The 17,195-nt window shown below is 44.1% G+C and overlaps 1 long non-coding RNA gene across 2 annotated transcripts in view; it reads left to right on the forward strand.

The window, feature by feature from the left end:
- The first annotated feature begins 243 nt into the window (after positions 1-243).
- Positions 244-17,195, forward strand: part of LOC129658098 (uncharacterized) — a 79,574-nt gene continuing 62,622 nt past the window's right edge. For both annotated transcript variants that reach the window (XR_008717268.1, XR_008717267.1), the window contains exon 1: positions 244-628. This is a non-coding gene — a long non-coding RNA (uncharacterized LOC129658098). The remainder of the gene's footprint in view (positions 629-17,195) is intronic.

The raw sequence follows: 17,195 nt of genomic DNA on the forward strand, positions 1-17,195 counted from the left end.
GTACAAACACTGAAGATGACCATTTGGCCAAAATTTGCAGCAAATAAGAGCAGATACAGCTAGAGCAACGGAGATGCTGTTGATAGAAATTCGAGATTTCGCATAAAGACATGTACCTGTTGGCTCTGTCACTGGGCTCTTCCTGGCCACCAGCTCCACCGTAACAAGTTTGGGTTCTTCCGCACCGGTCGCCAGAGGGCGCTAGTTAACCCAGGAGGTTAGATCCTTTTCCGGCAGGCCCTAAGGGGCTCTACAGAGATCCCGTCCTCTCCCTTCCTGAGTTGCCTGCTATCAGTTTTCTTCCGGTTTCTCAGCGGGAAAGGGAGTCGGCTCCTAAGCCCAGCCCCGTTGATCGGGTCCCTGAACCCTTCCACCAGGTTCGGGCAGCTCCTGCTCCATGGGGTCTGCGCACTGCTCCCAGGAGTCCTGCAGCAGTTTTGCACCAAACTTCCTGGCTTCTCACCCTGGCCCTCCAGTGACAGCGAGACTCTCTGCGGCTGCTGGGCAGGCCTCTTGCCAGACCCTCTCTGTTGACTGTGGCCTTGAGCATGATTCCTGGTTAGCTACCCCACTGGACGCAGTCACTGCAGCTTCGGGCCCTCCTAGAGCAGGAGGCGCCCGCGTTCAGGTCAGTGCTCCTTCCTCACCGAGGAAACCCCCGGGTGCGCTTCCGAGTTACAGACCCCAAGTCTGAGAATTCTCTACAATTTAATTTATATATCAGCTCATACACAGATAGGGCTTCCCAGGTGGTTCAGTGGTAAAGAATCCGCCTACCAATGCAGGAGACACAGAAGAGTCGTGTGCTACCCCTGAATCAGGATGATCCCCTGGAGGAGGAAATGGCAACCCACCCCAGTATTCTTGCCTGGAGAATCCCATGGACGGAGGAGCCTGACAGACCACAGTCCATGGGGTCGCATAGAGTCAGACACAACTGAACACGCATACACAGAAAAACATTGAGGCCTCTCTCAGGACCAGGGATGTGATTTGTGAGGCCCAGTGCAAGGTGAAAGGGTGGGGTTCCTTGTTCAAAAATTATAAAAAATTTCAAGATAGAATAGAGTAGGAAACCAAGCGCTGGGACCTTCTGAGCCAGCCCTGGCCTCACTGAAGGAGGAGGACAAAGCCTCATCCAGGGGCTGAATCAGAACTGTATCCAAAACCACACCACTTCGCGATCGCCTGTTCTTTAGCATTGAAGTGTTGTGTGTGTGTGTGACTGTACTCTTATGATACCTTTATTAAAAGGTATACCCTGCCTTTAGTAATTAGCTTTGTTGCTGTGACTGGAAGCCCCGTGTTGAAGAACCCCTTCAGATTATTGTTACAGTGAAGGGCCTACATTGGGTGGCTCCGAACACAGTTGTGACCAAATTTCTGTTGCAGGCGGGCCGGCTGAGCAGCCATCCTAACTCTTGATCAATACAGGAGGAAACTGGCCAGATGGGTGGCCAGGTCACTGATGATCTTCAGGCTGTAATTTAAAGGATATTTGGAGTTAAGTCCTTGAATGTGCTTTGAATTAATCCAGACCTCACTTTGGCAAGAAATAAAGCAGGTCATATTGACTCAATCAGCAGATATTCCACTCATCCAGGGAATATTTCCCAGGCAAGAATACTGGAGTGGGTTGCCATTCCCTTCTCCAGGAGATCTTCCCAACCCAGGAATCAAATCCGCATCTCTTGCGTCTGCCTGCATTGGAAGGCGGACCCTTTACCCTAGCACTACCCGGGAAGCCTTCTCACCTGTGCAGTAAAGCCAACTTACTGACACCTGGTTGTAGTGTAGGAAAGTGCGGCATTTACTGCAGGGCGCCAAGCGAGGAGTACAGAGCAGCTAGTGCTCAAAAGGCTCGGACTCCCTGATGGATTTCAGGGAAGAGTTTTTAAAGGTAAGATGAGGGAGACTGCACAGGGAGCACTAGTGCAGAGTTCTCTGATTGGTTGGCGAGGTCACAGGGTGGTGTCACAGAGGTAACATCATCAATCCCCAGGCTCCAGGAGCCTGGAGGCTATGTGCTCATGGTCATCATGTAGTTAATTTCTTCCCTCCAATTAGGAATGTGTATCAGACATTGTTATCTATGTCCTTCAGGGAAGAACTCAAGATTCTGTGATTCTGCTATATGGGTGATCGATTACTTAAATTGTTACCAGTTCTCCTGGCCCAGTGCCACCTTTTGATACTATTACTACATGCTCATATTCTTCCAGTCCTCAAATCCTGAGCCAGCTTTTTGTGGCTAAGGGTAGGTCCAGGACACAAAAGCTTTTCTACAAATAAGAGGCAGGAGAAGGGGTCTGCCCTTAGAAGGACCTATAGGGTGCTGCTTGGTTACAGAAGGACTAAGACATAGCCTTGGCTCTCAGGGTGGCCCAGCTGCACTTCAGCAGGCTGCAATGCAAACCTGATGGGTTGGAGGGTGGTTTGTCTCTTTGTTCCTGGGGAAGTGCAGATCACCCAGACTGGGGTGGGGGCTGGGTGGAGAAGGAGGGTGAGCCGTACACTGTGGGGGAGCCAGTGAGATGTACACGGTCAGATGCAGCAAACTTGGGAAGACAAAGGTGTTTGTCTTCAGTGGGACTCAATGGTATTACGTTTGCGTCTAAGCTCTGGGGTGACACTTTATCTTTCCCTCCGTCCAGTCCAAGACATCAGCCTCCCACCTGCTCAACTCCCTTATAATCCTTTGGGAATCTTCTCCAGACCTTCTCTTCTGGGGAAGATCCTATTTCCCTTTTCCACTCCAAACCTCGATGAGTTGGCAAAGAGAAGAGAGTTGGATAAACTAATTTAGGGATTTTTTAAAAATGTATTTTACTGAAGTATAGTTGATTGACAATATTGTATTAATTTCTGCTGTACAGCAAAGTAACTCAGTTATATATATATATATTCTTTTTCATATTCTTTTCCACTATGGAAAAGGATATTTAATGTAGTTCCATGTGCTGTACAGTCGAATCATGCTGTTTATCCATCCTACATGTAATAGTTTGCATCTGCTAATCCCAAACTCTCAATCCATCCCCCTCCCCCACCACCTCTCCCCCTTGGCAACCAGAAGTCTATTCTCTATGTCTGTGAATCTGTTTCTGTGGATAAACTAATTTACATTAAGGACTGTATTCATTTGCTAGGGCTGCCGTAATAAAATACCACAGATGGAGCGACTTAAACAGCAGAGATTTATTTTTGCATAGCTCTGGGGGCGGGAAGTCCAAGATCAAGGTGCAGATAGGGTAGGCTCCTGAGGCCTCTCTCCTAGGCTTGGGGATGGCCACCCTCTGGCAGCCTTTTCATGTTGTCCTTGTTCATGCACATCCCTGGCATCTTTCTGTATCTCCAAATGTCCTCTTCTTACAGGGACACCAGTCAGACTGGATAGCGCCCGCCCACATGGCCTCATTTAACGTTCATTACCTCCCTGAAAGCCCATTCTTGAAACACCATCACATCCTGAGGTTCTGGGAGTTAGAGCTTCAGCATATGAATTTGGAGGGACACAATTCAGTCCAGAACAGAGTTAAGGAGAAAGGATCTTCGCTTCCTAAAATTCCTTGCATTTGTAAAGAGGACGCAGAAGGAGGGAACCCTGTAAAGGAAAGGATGATGGAATGAAGGATGGTAGATTTTAGCATCTCAGGACCAGTTGGGTGCTTGGGGGGAGGGTTGGGTTATTGGCTGGGAATCTTCCTGGCACCCTTCACAGACCAACATATAGGCAGCCACCTGCTCTGCCCACGAACACGGCTGGTGCTGGGCAGACAGACCACATTTCATTTTCTTCCCGGATTCCAAAGAAATCTACCAGTCTCACCTCCCTGCCTCTAAGAAACACCAGTATGTTTTAAAATAGTTCATCGAATGGCAGCTGTTGCAGTTCTGCCTGGAGAACTGAGCCACCATCCTCACCAACTGTTGAGTGTTACAGGAAGAGGCATGATGTGGCCCCATGGAGGTAAGGATGCCAGAGTGTTCTCCAGGGCAGGGGACTAAAACAGCTGCCCCTCCTCAGAGTCAGAACCCCTCCTGCACTCCAGCTGTGGCATGCTGTGGAGATAAATTGCTGCTAGGTCCGTGTGGGGAAGAGAGAAAGAAAGGGGATTTTGAACTTTTGTGTGGAAAGAGCAGGGTTCCTGCTGTGGGGCATTCAGAGACTGAGTGCTGGGAGATGGGATATAGAACTGTAGGCAGAAAACAGCCACCTGAGCCCAGCAGGGACCAGTTCCCTTCGGGGGAGGAACTCCACCTGTCCCCCGAGGAGAGTGGACTTCCTCAGACGCCCTCAGTGACTCATCCTCGTGCCTGGAAAGGACAGAAGCCTTTCATTATCCTCTTGTTTGTAGAAAATGGGTCTGTGTGTTTAGCAACTGTAAGCACTAGAATTCAGAGACCCACTGGAGCTTTTAAAAACACAATACTTGACAAACACAAAATCATCTTCTCTGGCAAATCAGAGAGGATTTCCTTCACCCTTGCTGATCCAAGAGGAATGCCCTTTCATATCTAGATACACATCCAGGCTGCTAATTTCAGGCATTAAAAAAAAAAAAACAGATGAAGCCTTTTGCTTCAGCCTCTGTCCTTGTTCACAGAACAGGATGCTCACCACACAACCAGGCCATCATAAGAAGGATTCTTTCTTCTCAGTTTTCTTTTTTTTTTTTTTTTTACAGTAGAAGAATATTTAATCACATTGAAGTGGCCATAGTATATTTTCACATTTAAAATATTAGATTATAAAACGGTGCTTATAGTATAATCCTTTTTGAAAAAAAATCACCTTTTTTTTTTTTTACATTAATAAAATTTTCATTGAAGTATAGTTGCAAAGAACTGACTCATTGGAAAAGACCCTGATGCTGGGAAAGATTGAAGGCAGGAGGAGAAGGGGCTGGCAGAGGATGAGATGGTTAGATGGCATCACTGACTGGATGGACATGAGTTTTAGTAAGCTCCGGGAATTGGTGATGGACAGGGAAGCCTGGCGTGCTGCTGTCCATGGGGTCACAAAGAGCTGGACGTGACTGAGCGACTGAACTGAACGATAGTTGCTTTGTAATGCTGTGCTAGTTTGTGCTGTACAGAAAAGGGGATCAGCTATATGTATACATCTGTCCCCTCTTTTTTAGATTTCTTCTTTGTTTTCATACAGTTCTCAAGCTATTGTCCAAAGCCTGTGGTTTGTTTGTTTACATTTATCACATGCCAGCACCCTGCTAGGTGATGGCCCAGAATCCTTAACTGACTGAGGCATCTGCCAGTAGGATCCTCCGGCTGAATTCCCCACGCACGCAAAACCTGGAGCAGCTCCTCTCCATCTGCCAGCAGTGGCAACCAGAACTGCTGCAGAATGGTTGAAGTTCAGAGAAGGCTGGGCTTCAGACAGCCAGAGAGATGAGGAAGTTAGATTTTTCCCTAAGGTTAAGATTTTTAGTCATTTCCCTGAGACATTTCCATGGCTGTGTCAAGCTACAGCTATCTGTAACAAAGGAAGTAGATAAAAGGTGCATTCTTAGAAATTAAAGAGATGTCCACCTTCAGTAAAAAGGAATAGGAAATAAGAATAGAGGGACTTCACTAGTTTGTCCAGTGGTTAAGAATTCACCTTTCAGTGCAGGGGATGCAGGTTCAATTCCTGGTCAGGGAACTAAGATCCCATATACCACAGGGTGACTCAGCTTGCATGCCTCAACTAAGACCCAATGCAGCCAAATCTATAATTTTTTTAAAGGAATATATATATAGAAAAGGTCCTAAAGGGAAAGAAAGATTCTATTGCCTAAATTAAAGAAGGAAAAGATCTCCTGATGGCTTGGGTTGAAAGAGGAAGGAAATGGTGAGGTTGAGATGGAAAAGGCAGTGTTATACCGTGCCTGGGTAGGCTGTGTTATATGGTGGCAACAACCCCAGTGTTTCAGTGGCTTCAAACAGTACAGGTTTCTCATGTGTGTAAAGTGTTCCTCGCAGATCAGCAGCAAGCTCTGCCTCTGTGATCACCTGGAAACAGGGCTAATGGAGGCTCTATATTGACACTGAGAAAAGGAGACAAGAACATATGTTGAATTTATCCTTAAGACAAGCGATGGTCACATGTCATTTCCAAGGCAAGGCACCTGCTCACATCTGACTTCCAGGGGACAGGGAAGTTCAATCCTATCGTGCTTAGAAGGAGAACCAGAAATTCTGGTGGAGAGCACTATTGACTCCCACAGCAAACATCCCAGACTGAGAGAAGGATAGGAGGGAGACGTGGGTGACTCTGATGACTGGGGGGTGGGGGTGGACTTTGGATGGGGGCTAAAATCCTGAGATCAATATAGCCTTTCTCCTGTATGTTATTGCACAGCCATAGAATTTTTTTTTTTTTTTTTTTTGACTGTGCTGGCTTTCTCTAGTTGCGGCATATGGGGGCTTCTCTTGTGGAGCATGGGCTTAGTAATTGCAGTTCAGTTCAGTCGCTCAGTCGAGTCCAACTCTTTGCGACCCCATGGACTGCAGCATGCCAGGCCTCCTTGTCCATCACCAGCTCCCGGAGTTTACTCAAACTCATGTCCATTCAGTTGGTGATGCCATCCAGCCATCTCATCCTCTGTCATCCCCTTCTCCTCCCTCCTTCAATCTTTCCCAGAATCAGGGTCTTTTCAAATGAGTCAGTTCTTCGCATCAGGTGGCCAAAGTATTGGAGTTTCAGCTTCAGCATCAGTGCTTCCAATGAATATTCAGGACTGATCTCCTCTAGGGTGGACTGGTTGGATCTCCTCGCAGTCCAAGGGACTCTCAAGAGTCTTCTCCAACACCACACAGTTCAAAAGCATCAGTTCTTCAGCACTCAGCTTTCGTTATAGTCCAACTCTCACATCCATTCATGCTGCTGGAAAAACCATAGCTTTGACTAGATGGACCTTTGTTGGCAAAGAAATGTCTCTGCTTTTTAATATGCTGTCTAGAGTGGTGATAACTTTTCTTCCAAGGAGCATGGGCTTAATTGCCCCAAGTCATGTGGGATCTTAATTTGCTTACCAGGAATCAAATCCATGTCCCCTGCATTGGAAGGTGAATTCTTAACTACTGGACCATCAGGGAAGCCCCACGGCCATGGAAATTCTCTCTCTCTCTCTCTCTCTCTCACACACACACACACACATAAACACAGCCATGGGTTCTCATCAGCTAAGTAATATCTCTTCAAGCATTACTTTTGCCCCATTCCTTCTGTCTTTCCTATCTGGGACAAAAGTTTGACTGTGTTAGAACTTTTCACCATGTCCTTTTTGTTTTTTATTTTTTGTATTCTCTTTTTGTCTGTTTTTCATTCTAAGTATACATTTTTTGGCCTGGCTTTTACTTTATAAATTCTCTTCTTTTTTAAATGTTGAATCCAATGTTAAACCCATCCAATATGGTGTTAATCTCAGTCATAGTAGTTTTCCATATTAGAATTTATATTTGGTTCATCTCTTATAGTTTTGAATCATGATTTCCACTTATTCATCAAAATTCTTAATCCTTTTACATTCTTAAATATTTTTATCATGGTTACTTTAACATTTATATCTGCTTTATTAAATGGACCTGTTGTAAGTCTGTTTCTATTTTTCCCTTTATTTTTCGTCATGCTTTATCTTCCTACATGGCTAATTATATTTATATGTGTATATATATATATATATATATATATATATATATAAGGTAGCTTTGATTTATTAAATTACATGTTTCACATGCACATTATATTTCTGCTTCTATACTACAGTGTACATACCACCAAAAATTTAGTTTCCATCCATCACCATACCATCTAATTATGTTTTAATAAGTGCCAGATATTATACATGAAAATATAGAGAGCTAATTTGGGACTTTTAATGCTGTTATAGTCTTCCAGAGAGGATGTACTGCTTCTGGCAGGCATCTAAATTACAAATACTCATAATTCCAGATTGCCTTAATTGAATCACGGATTTAAATTATTTGAAGCTGACCTTCAGATCTTGTGAAGCCTGGTCTCTTGGTTCACACTTATTCCCAAAGTAACTAATAGCTCAGGATATTTCCTAGACCCCTCCTCCTCAGCAGCCTCTGAAGCCCATAGTGTTTTCCCCTCTCTTTCTTTCTTAAAAACTATTCATAAAGTAGCAGTGTATGTTTTAAGGAAGAAACATAAAAAGACTGATTTGTTGATACGTCCTGCTCATCACTGTGGGTTAGTAGAAATTATTATCTTTTATTAATTTTTTTATTAATTATTTTTAATTGAATGAAGGAAGCCTATAATTTGTCTCTTTTAATTTTATTTTTTAATTGAAGTATCATTGATTTACAATGTCATGTTAATTTCAGGTGTACAGCAAAGTGATTCAATTTTCCGTATCTGTATCTATATCTATCCTTTTTCAGATTCTTTTTCCTTGTAGATTATTGCAAAACATTGAGTATAGTTCCTTGGGCTATAGAGTAGGTCCTTGTTGTTTATCTATTTTATATATAGTAGTCAGTATATGCTGAGCCCAAACTCCTAATTTTTCCCTCTTCCCTTTCCCCTTTGGTAACCATAGGTTTGTCTTCTGTCTGTGAGTCTATTTCTGTTTTGTAAATAAGTTCTTTTGTATCCTTGTTTTTTAAAGATTCCACAAAAGTGATATCATTTGATATTTGTCTTTCTCTAACTTCACTTAGTATGATAAACTCTAGGTCCTATATGTGTAGCTGCAAATGGTGTTATTTCATTCTTTTTATGGTCTAGTAATATTTCATTTATATATATGCACCACATCTTCTTTATCCATTCATCTGTTGATGGAAATTTAGGTTGTTTCCATGTCCTGGCTACTCAAATAGTGTTGCAATGAACAGCGGCGTGTATCTGAAAGAATATACTCTTAAATGATCTTTAGTTTCTCGGTATGTGAACTCTGCTCAGCTTGTCAGGCGCTCAACTTCCACGTTCAAAATTCTTGTATGCCTCTGAGAAACAGTGGTCCCAGATGCCAGACTCATCTATAGCCACATTTCCCTCTTAGACCTGCAGTTCTAAGCCTTGGTAGCTTTTTGCTGCTTCCACAGAGATGCAGTTCTATCTTTACCAGTCTTCCCAGTTGCTCTCAGGGGAAGAGCCATTTCCAAAAGTGTGAATCCAGGAAGAGACATTGGGACTGAGACCTGAGTGGGAAAATTATTGGAGTCTTAGGGAAGAATTTTCATGGTAGGGGAAATACAAAATCTTGTGGTGAGTGAACATGTGATAAGGAGCAGCCAGGCCATGGCGGATGGCCACGAGTGGCCAAGGATGAGACAGAGGGTGGCAAGGATGCAGAGCCAGAGCCGGAGCTGCTGGAGGTGTGGAAAAGAACATGGATCTTACCTTAAAGAAGAGTCACAGGGAAGTGGACACAGAGTACCATCTGCATTTGTTGAGCTGGTCCCTGCCTTCATGGAGCGCTCATTGTAGAGAGGGTCATGGACTGTGTTTAGGTCACACGAGCTTGAAACAAATGATCCAGAGGCCCTGCTTGTAGATCTGAAAACTAACCAAGATTCCAGAGTTTTTGGTGTATCCATAAACCAGGCAACTTACCTGCATCAGGGCCTATTGATATTACAGAGCAGCTTCAGCAAATGGAAACAAACTTAAGAATGTCGTTCATCCGCACACAGTAGATGCCATGGCTCTAGGAAGATGCCATCAACTGGCATCTATTCTCCTCCTGTCTTCTCCACCTTCTTCCTCTCCAGCGCCTATTGCTTTCATGTCATTGAGTGTGCCATTCAAAGTCCCCACCATGTCCAGGCCTTCCAGGAAGCCCAAGCCAAGACTCCCTTGCCCTGAGCACTGTGACCCCCATTTACTTATGTACCTCTGCCTTGAAAGCTAATAAATACACACTGAATAAATGAATGAGTGAATATCTGTACAAAGTAATTCACAAAAAACCTACTAGACTGTATGCTCTGGAGAGAATGTCTTTACCCTAATGAATTTATCATTCCTAGGTGGCTCAGTGGTAAAGAACCCACCTGCCAATGCAGGAGACTCAGGTTCGATCCTTGGGGTTGGGAAGATTCCCCAGAGAAGGTAATGGCAACCCACTCTAGTATTCTTGCCTGGGAAATCCCATGGACAGAGGAGCCTGGTGGGCTATAGTCCATGGGGTTACAAAGTTATGTCCAGTCACTGGACATAACTGAGTGACTGAGCACGAGCACAAGATGATGTATGGGAGCTAATTTTGAGCAGGACTTCAAATTGTTTGTCTTTTTCCCAGGAATCTTTCAGGGAATAGAAGGCCTGTTCTCAGCACAAAACCATTAAGTTATTTTAACTCCTCTGCCTCCCCCTCCCCCCACCCCCACCACCATTTGGAAGTGGCTCAATGCCTCCCAAAGCTCGGGAAACAAAGGTTATTACTTCTGGGGAGAGGCTTTGGTGTGGGAAGGTAGGAACTGAAACATTCAAAATTGGAAATCAGGTCTCCATGAACACAAGGGGCTCACATATTGCATTCAGGGCATAGGAACTTGAAATCAATGATCCAAAAGTCCTACTTCTAGACTGAAGACCTTATCAAGCCTGAGTTTTAGGCTTATCCACAAACCAAGCAGCTTAATTCCATCCAAACATACGGATACACAGAGCAGCAGAAGCCACACCTGGCAGGCCAGACATCAAAGAACCCGCTTCCTGGCTTGCATCCCTAAGATCCTGCTGATGTTTATCAGGGGATGCTCAGCAGGGCTGATCTTTTACATACTTGAGGTCTCCCTTTTATACAGTCAGAGCAATGGGTCTAAATACAGGAACAGATATTTGCAGGATTAGAAGAAGAAAAAAAGGAAAGTATCTTTTTTTTTTATTAGAAGATAATTACTTTACAATATTGTGATGGTTTTTGCCATACGTCAACATGAATTGGCATTAGGTCCACATATGTCCCCTCCCTCTTGACGCCCCCCCCCCCCACCTCCATCTCCACCCCACCGCTTTAGGTTGTTACAGGGTACTGACTGGGTTCCCTGCATCATACATCGAACTCCCATTTGCTATCTGTTTTACTTATGGTAGTGTATATGTTTCAATGCTGTTCTCTCATATCATCCCATCCTCTCCTTACCCCACTGTGTCCAAAATGTCTGTGTCTCCTTTTTAATTAACATTTTCTCAAACGGAGTTTTCTAGCAATGCATCCTTTAGGCACATCCCACCTAAAGTGAAAAGTTTCTGCGCTCGCAAATCCATCTTTGGCAGATAATGCAACCCATCCACCTAAGGCCTCCAGCGTGCCTTGCCATGCTGAGCTGGGGGTTTCTCACCTCCCCTTTTCATGATGACGTGCCCTCAACATGGCCACGTGTGCAACCCGCTGTTCTCTCAAAGCACTAACTCATTCTCACACCAGTGCCCTTTGTCAAAGACATTCCTCCTGTTTTGTTTTTTCCTGTGGCGTGTTAGGTGAGCTGGGCAGCATCCTGACCATGTCATTCAAGATTTACCAGGAATGTCTCAATACTGAGCCCTTTGACAAGGGAATTGGGTGGCAGAAATTTTCAAGGACAAGCAGCTCTGGACTCCAGAAACAGTGCTGTTTTTCATCCCCATGGCTCCAGCTCAGGCAGTTAAGATCCCAGATGGCAGAAGAACATGGGGCCCTCCTGGGAGCATTCTTAAATCTAATTCTAGGTTCTAGAATAAATACAGTCGTTGCACAGGAAGCGCCTGCAGACAGACGTCTTGTATTTGTGAGGTTGAGGCTCTTTTGACTGACTGCCTTCCTTCACAGGCACGTGGTCCATCCATTTCAGGATGGGAAAGTGAGCGATATCTCATGGGGAACAAGTGAACAGTGAGAGATAAAGTGACTTACTCAAGATCCCTTTACAAGTTAGTGCCAAATATTTCTGGAAAAACCGGACTTCCTATTCCCCAAGGTCAAGATATGAAAGCCTGCTGTCAGCTAGCACTTAAGGGAGCTGATTCATCAATTCATTCAACAGTTTGTGTGTTGGGGGAGGGAATCAACTAGAGCATCAGGGAGGAAAGTGTAATGGGAAAGGTTATGTCAGCTCAGGGCTGAGCCCTGTAGCACTTAGAGTTTAAAGGACTTACAGGGGAAGAGAAAGCCACAGGGTGACTCCAAGTACTGGTTTCCTATTGCACTCTAACAAATTACTGCAGACATGGTGTTGGCAAGAATACACAGTTAGGCTCTTTTGGTTCTGGAGGTCGAAAGTCTCAAATCAGTGTCACTGGGCTTAAACCATACTGTCTGCTGGCTCGTACTCCTTGGGTGGAGAGGCTCTAGGGGAGAATTGTTTCCTTGTTTTTTCTAGCTCCTAGAGCTGCACTCCTTGGCTCGTGGTCCTTTTTCCCATCTTTGAGGTTAGCTGTGTAGCATCTTGCTGAGCTGTGACTTCACCATATTCTTTAGTAGTCATATCCCCTTTTCCTTCCCTCCCATAAGGACACTTGTGATTACATTTAGGGCTCACTTAGCTAATCCAGGAAAATCTCCTCTATCTCAAGATCCCTAACTTAATCACACCCATGAAGTCACTTTTGCCACATAAAGTAACATATTCAGAGTCTGGGGATTAGGACACAGATATATTTGGGAGGCTATTTTCAGCCTATCACTTACTGTCACCAACAAAGTAACATCCCAGGAGAACATCACAGAAACTGAAAGAATAGTTTTTCAAGAACCAGAAGGGGTCCTCTGAGTGTGGAGCTGCTGTGAGACAAAATAAGATGGGAGTAGGAAAGTTTTCCATTGCTCTAGCATGAAAGAGACTCTTGGTGATTTTTGGTAGGCTCCTTGACCTGGCTTTTGGCAATGATATTTTTGTATGGGACACCAAAGCAAAGGCAACGAAAACAAAAATAAGCAAGTGGGACTACATCCGATGAAAAAGCTTCTGTACAGCAGAGGAAACCATCAACAAAACGGAATGGCGATCTATGAATGAGAGAGAATACTTGCAAACCACACATCCATTAAGGGGTTAATATGCAAACTATACAAGGACTCATACAACTCAATAGAAAGAAAAAAAATCAGATTTGAAAATGGGTAGGGAAACTGAGCAGACATTTTTTCCAAAGAAGACAAACACATGGCCAAGAGGTACATGAAAAGATGCTCAACATCACTAATCATCAGGGAAATGCAAATCAAAACCACAATGGGATGTCATCTCTCACCTAGTAGAATGGCTGTCATTAAGGAGACAAGAGATGAGTGTTGACGAGGATGTGAAGAAAAGGGAACCCTGCGCATCGTTAATGCAACTGTGAATTAGTGCATCCACTGTGGAAAGCAGTATAAAACTAATTTTTCAAAATATTAAACATAGAACTACTATACGATCCAGCAATCCCAATTCTGGTATATATCCAAAAGAACTGAAAATAGAATATTGAAGAGATATCTTCACTCTCATGTTTATTCCAGCAGTACCCACAAGAGCCAAAATACACAAATAACCTAAGTATTTATCAGGGGATGAATGGATAAAGAAAACATGATATGTATATGTATGAAGGGGCTTCCCTGGTGGCTCAGACAGTAAAGAATCTTCCTGCAATGCAGGAGACCTGGGTTTGATTCCTGGGTCAGGAAGATCCCCTGGAGAAGGGAATAGCTAACCACTCCAGTATTCTTGCCTGGAGAATTCCATGGACAGAGGAGCCTGTTGGGCTATAGTTCATGGGATCGCAAGGAGTCAGACACGACTGAGTGACTGACATTGTCACTTTCATATAGATATACACATATATATATATGCAACTAATTCATTGTTTTGAGTACTTTTATTCATTTCCTTATTTTTCTAAGTACTTTTAGTAATCCAATCTCGTAGTCCATGGGAATTATCTAAATCTCCTCTTAAAAACATTTACCCGCATCAGATAGTCTGTCAATGTGTTCTCCTTGAATGAATCCCTGCTGTAGGCATCTTTCAGTTTGGGTAGGCTGATCAGCTCCATGAACCCATCATTCTGAGGGTCCTATTGACCTTCCTCCCCTGGGGCTCCTAGTATCCCATGTTTGGTTTTCTCCATCCTCTTTCTTGAGCCATGCCCTTGTTTTCCATTGTATTTCTTTTGGTTGGTTTATTGCATCTTCCTTGTGGCGTGCAGGTCTTTTGCTGTGGTGCATGCACTCCAGTTGTGGCCTGGGGCTCAGTAGTTGAGGCACGTGGGCTTCGTTGCTCTGAGGCATGTGGAATCTTAGTTCCCCGACCAAGGATTGAACCTGAGTCCCCTGCATTGGAAGGCAGATTCTTAATCACTGGACCACCAGGGGAATCCCTATTGCCTTGCTTTGATGGAACCTATCCTCCAAGAGGATCTGCCTGAGAAAAGATGAATGGGGGTTTATGACATTATATATTACATTTTGAAGATATTTATTTATTTATGTACTTGGCCTCACTGGGCCTTAGTTGCAGCACAAAGGACCTTCAGTCTTCAGTGATGCATGTGGGGTCTTTAATGGTGGCATGCAGACTCTTAGTTGTATCATGCAGGATCGAGTTCCCTGACCAGGGTTCAAACCTGGACCCCCTGCATTGGGAGCTTGGCGTCTTAGCCACTGGACCACCAGAGACGTTCCTATGACATTATAAATTACTATAGTGGATATTACAGGGCAAGCCTACCACCCCAGCCCAAACTTCCTCTTCTTCACAGATATCATGGTCATTCCTGGCACTTCATTTTCCCATAAGTCTCCATTCTTTCATTTATTAGTCAATAAATATTTATGAAACAGCTGTTCTGCAGGGACTTTTCTAGGCTCTGGATGCAGCAAAGAAGACAGACACATTTCCTGCTTTAATGGAGCTTAAGTCAAATGGAGAAGACAGACAATGAACAAACAATAATATATAAAATTATAAGATGATGTCATTTTAAAAATGAAGCAGAATTGAGGGATTCAGAGTGACAGGGATTAGATGGAGTGTTATTTTGCATAGGAAAGCTTCTCTGGGGGGCAGTGCTAGAGCAGAAACCCAGATGAAGCAGTGGGACCAGCCTTGTGAAGATGTGAGAATGCCAGGGGGAAAGAACCTACATACCAAGGACTCTGAGATTCAAGGAACAGGAAGACAGCGAAGAGAGTTACTAAGATGGAAAGAATTAGGAGATGAGATCAAAAAGAGAAGCTGGTTAGGTCATAGAGGACCAGGTCGGGTATCTGGGGTGCAGTGTGCATCCAATGTTTTAGCCCTGGAAGGACACTTTTGATTTTTAATTTAATTTTTTATTTTGAAATAACTTTAGATTTACAGAAGAGTTGTATAGAGTAGAGACAATTCCTGTCTACTCTTGGCCCCACTCTCCAGCCCAGCTTTCCTCTCACATTTGGGTAATTTAAGAGGCATGCAGGAGCCACTGTGGGATTAGGGCACAGTGACCCAAGGGAGAGTTCCATGTAAGAACCTCTGCTAAACATAGGTCGGGATCTGCAGGTAGATCTCAAAGCTCACCCTGCCTCCTGCTGATTTTTAGTTTGTACAAATTCGCAACAGGAAGGGGCAGCGTCCTCTCCTGTCTGCTTTGCTCAGGGAATTTGTTGTCAGAACTCTCTTCCTGCTGACCCAGGATGTCAAGATGTCAGAAAAGGGAAAGTTCCTTCTCACAACCCATCAGGATTTTCATAGTAGTAAAGCTATGTTATTCTACTGTGCAGTTTTTCTCTTCTGGGCTCAGTGCCTCCCTAGAATTCTGGACACTCTTTCATCCTTCTTTCCTCCCTTCCTTCTCCTCTCTCCTCCCCTCCTATCCTCCTCTCTCCCATTTTTCCTTCCTTCCCTCTTTCCCTCCCAGCTTCCCTCCCTCCCTACCTGGGATTCACATGCTCAGTGAGAAGGTAGGAGGACTCAGCGAGTTAATTGCTAGACCACCTGGCCCACCTGGATGGTAAGCCAGGCCCATCTATGGCCCCTGGTGCGGAGTGTTCACGGTGATGATAAGAGAAATTTCATTGTTTAGTACCACTCCACATCTCACAGCTCACATCTACTGAGTTCTTTGCTTTCTTGGCTTCTGTCAGTCAGTCCCAAACTTTGAGGGTTCCCTTTTCTTCATTCTGCCATAAGAGGGGGAAGCAACAAAAGTTGGGAGAAAGGAACTGTATATTCCACAAACATAGAAACATGAAGATGAAGTGATGAGAAATAGGCACACCCTGGGGGCAGAATTCCTTGTAGGGGAGGAAACATTGTTTAGCAAAACTGCCTGATAAACCATTTGGCCTGTGAAATGACAGCTCTCAGAGCATGACTTGAATAGAATGAGAAAGAGATAAAGACACTTTGATAGTCTCTGAATAGAAGGTACACATTACTATTCAGAAAATAGATAAACAAGAAGGATCTACTATACAGCACAAGGAACTTTACTCAATATTTTGTAATGACCTATATAGGAAAAGAATATATGTGTGTGTGTGTGTGTGTGTATAGAACTGAATCACTTTGCTGTACACCTGAAACTAACACAGCATTATAAAATTAACTGTATTTCAATAGGAAAAAATATAATTTCAGGAATGAAATTGTGTCATTTGCAGAGATGTGGATGAACCTAGAGACTGTCTGTCATACAGAATAAGTCAGAAAGAAAAAACAAATATTGTATATTAACGCATATAGGTGGAATCTAGAAAAATGGTACTGGTGAACCTCTTTGCAAAGAGGAAATAGAGACACAGATGTAGAGAACACATATATGGACACCAAGGGGAGAAAGGAGGTGGCGGGATGAACTGGGAGATTGAGATTGACATATGTACACTATTGATACTATGTATAAAATAGGTAACAAATGAGAATATTCTGGATAGCACAGGGAGCTCTACTCAGTGCTCTGTGGTGACAAAGAGCGGATATATGTATGCTGCTGCTGCTGCTAAGTCACTTCAGTCGTGTCCGACTCTGTGCGACCCCATAGACGGCAGCCCACCAGGCTCCCCCGTCCCTGGGATTCTCCAGGCAAGAACACTGGAGTGGGTTGCCATTTCCTTCTCCAATGCATGAAAGTGAAAAGTGAAAGTGAAGTCACTCAGTCGTGTCCAACTCTTAGCACCCCCATGGACCACAGCCTTCCAGGCTCCTCCGTCCACGCGATTCTCCAGGCAGGAGTACCAGAGTGGGGTGCCATATATGTGTAGGTGTAGCTG

This window comes from Bubalus kerabau, chromosome 1 (genome assembly GCF_029407905.1).
Source record: "Bubalus kerabau isolate K-KA32 ecotype Philippines breed swamp buffalo chromosome 1, PCC_UOA_SB_1v2, whole genome shotgun sequence".
Lineage (NCBI taxonomy): Eukaryota > Metazoa > Chordata > Mammalia > Artiodactyla > Bovidae > Bubalus > Bubalus kerabau.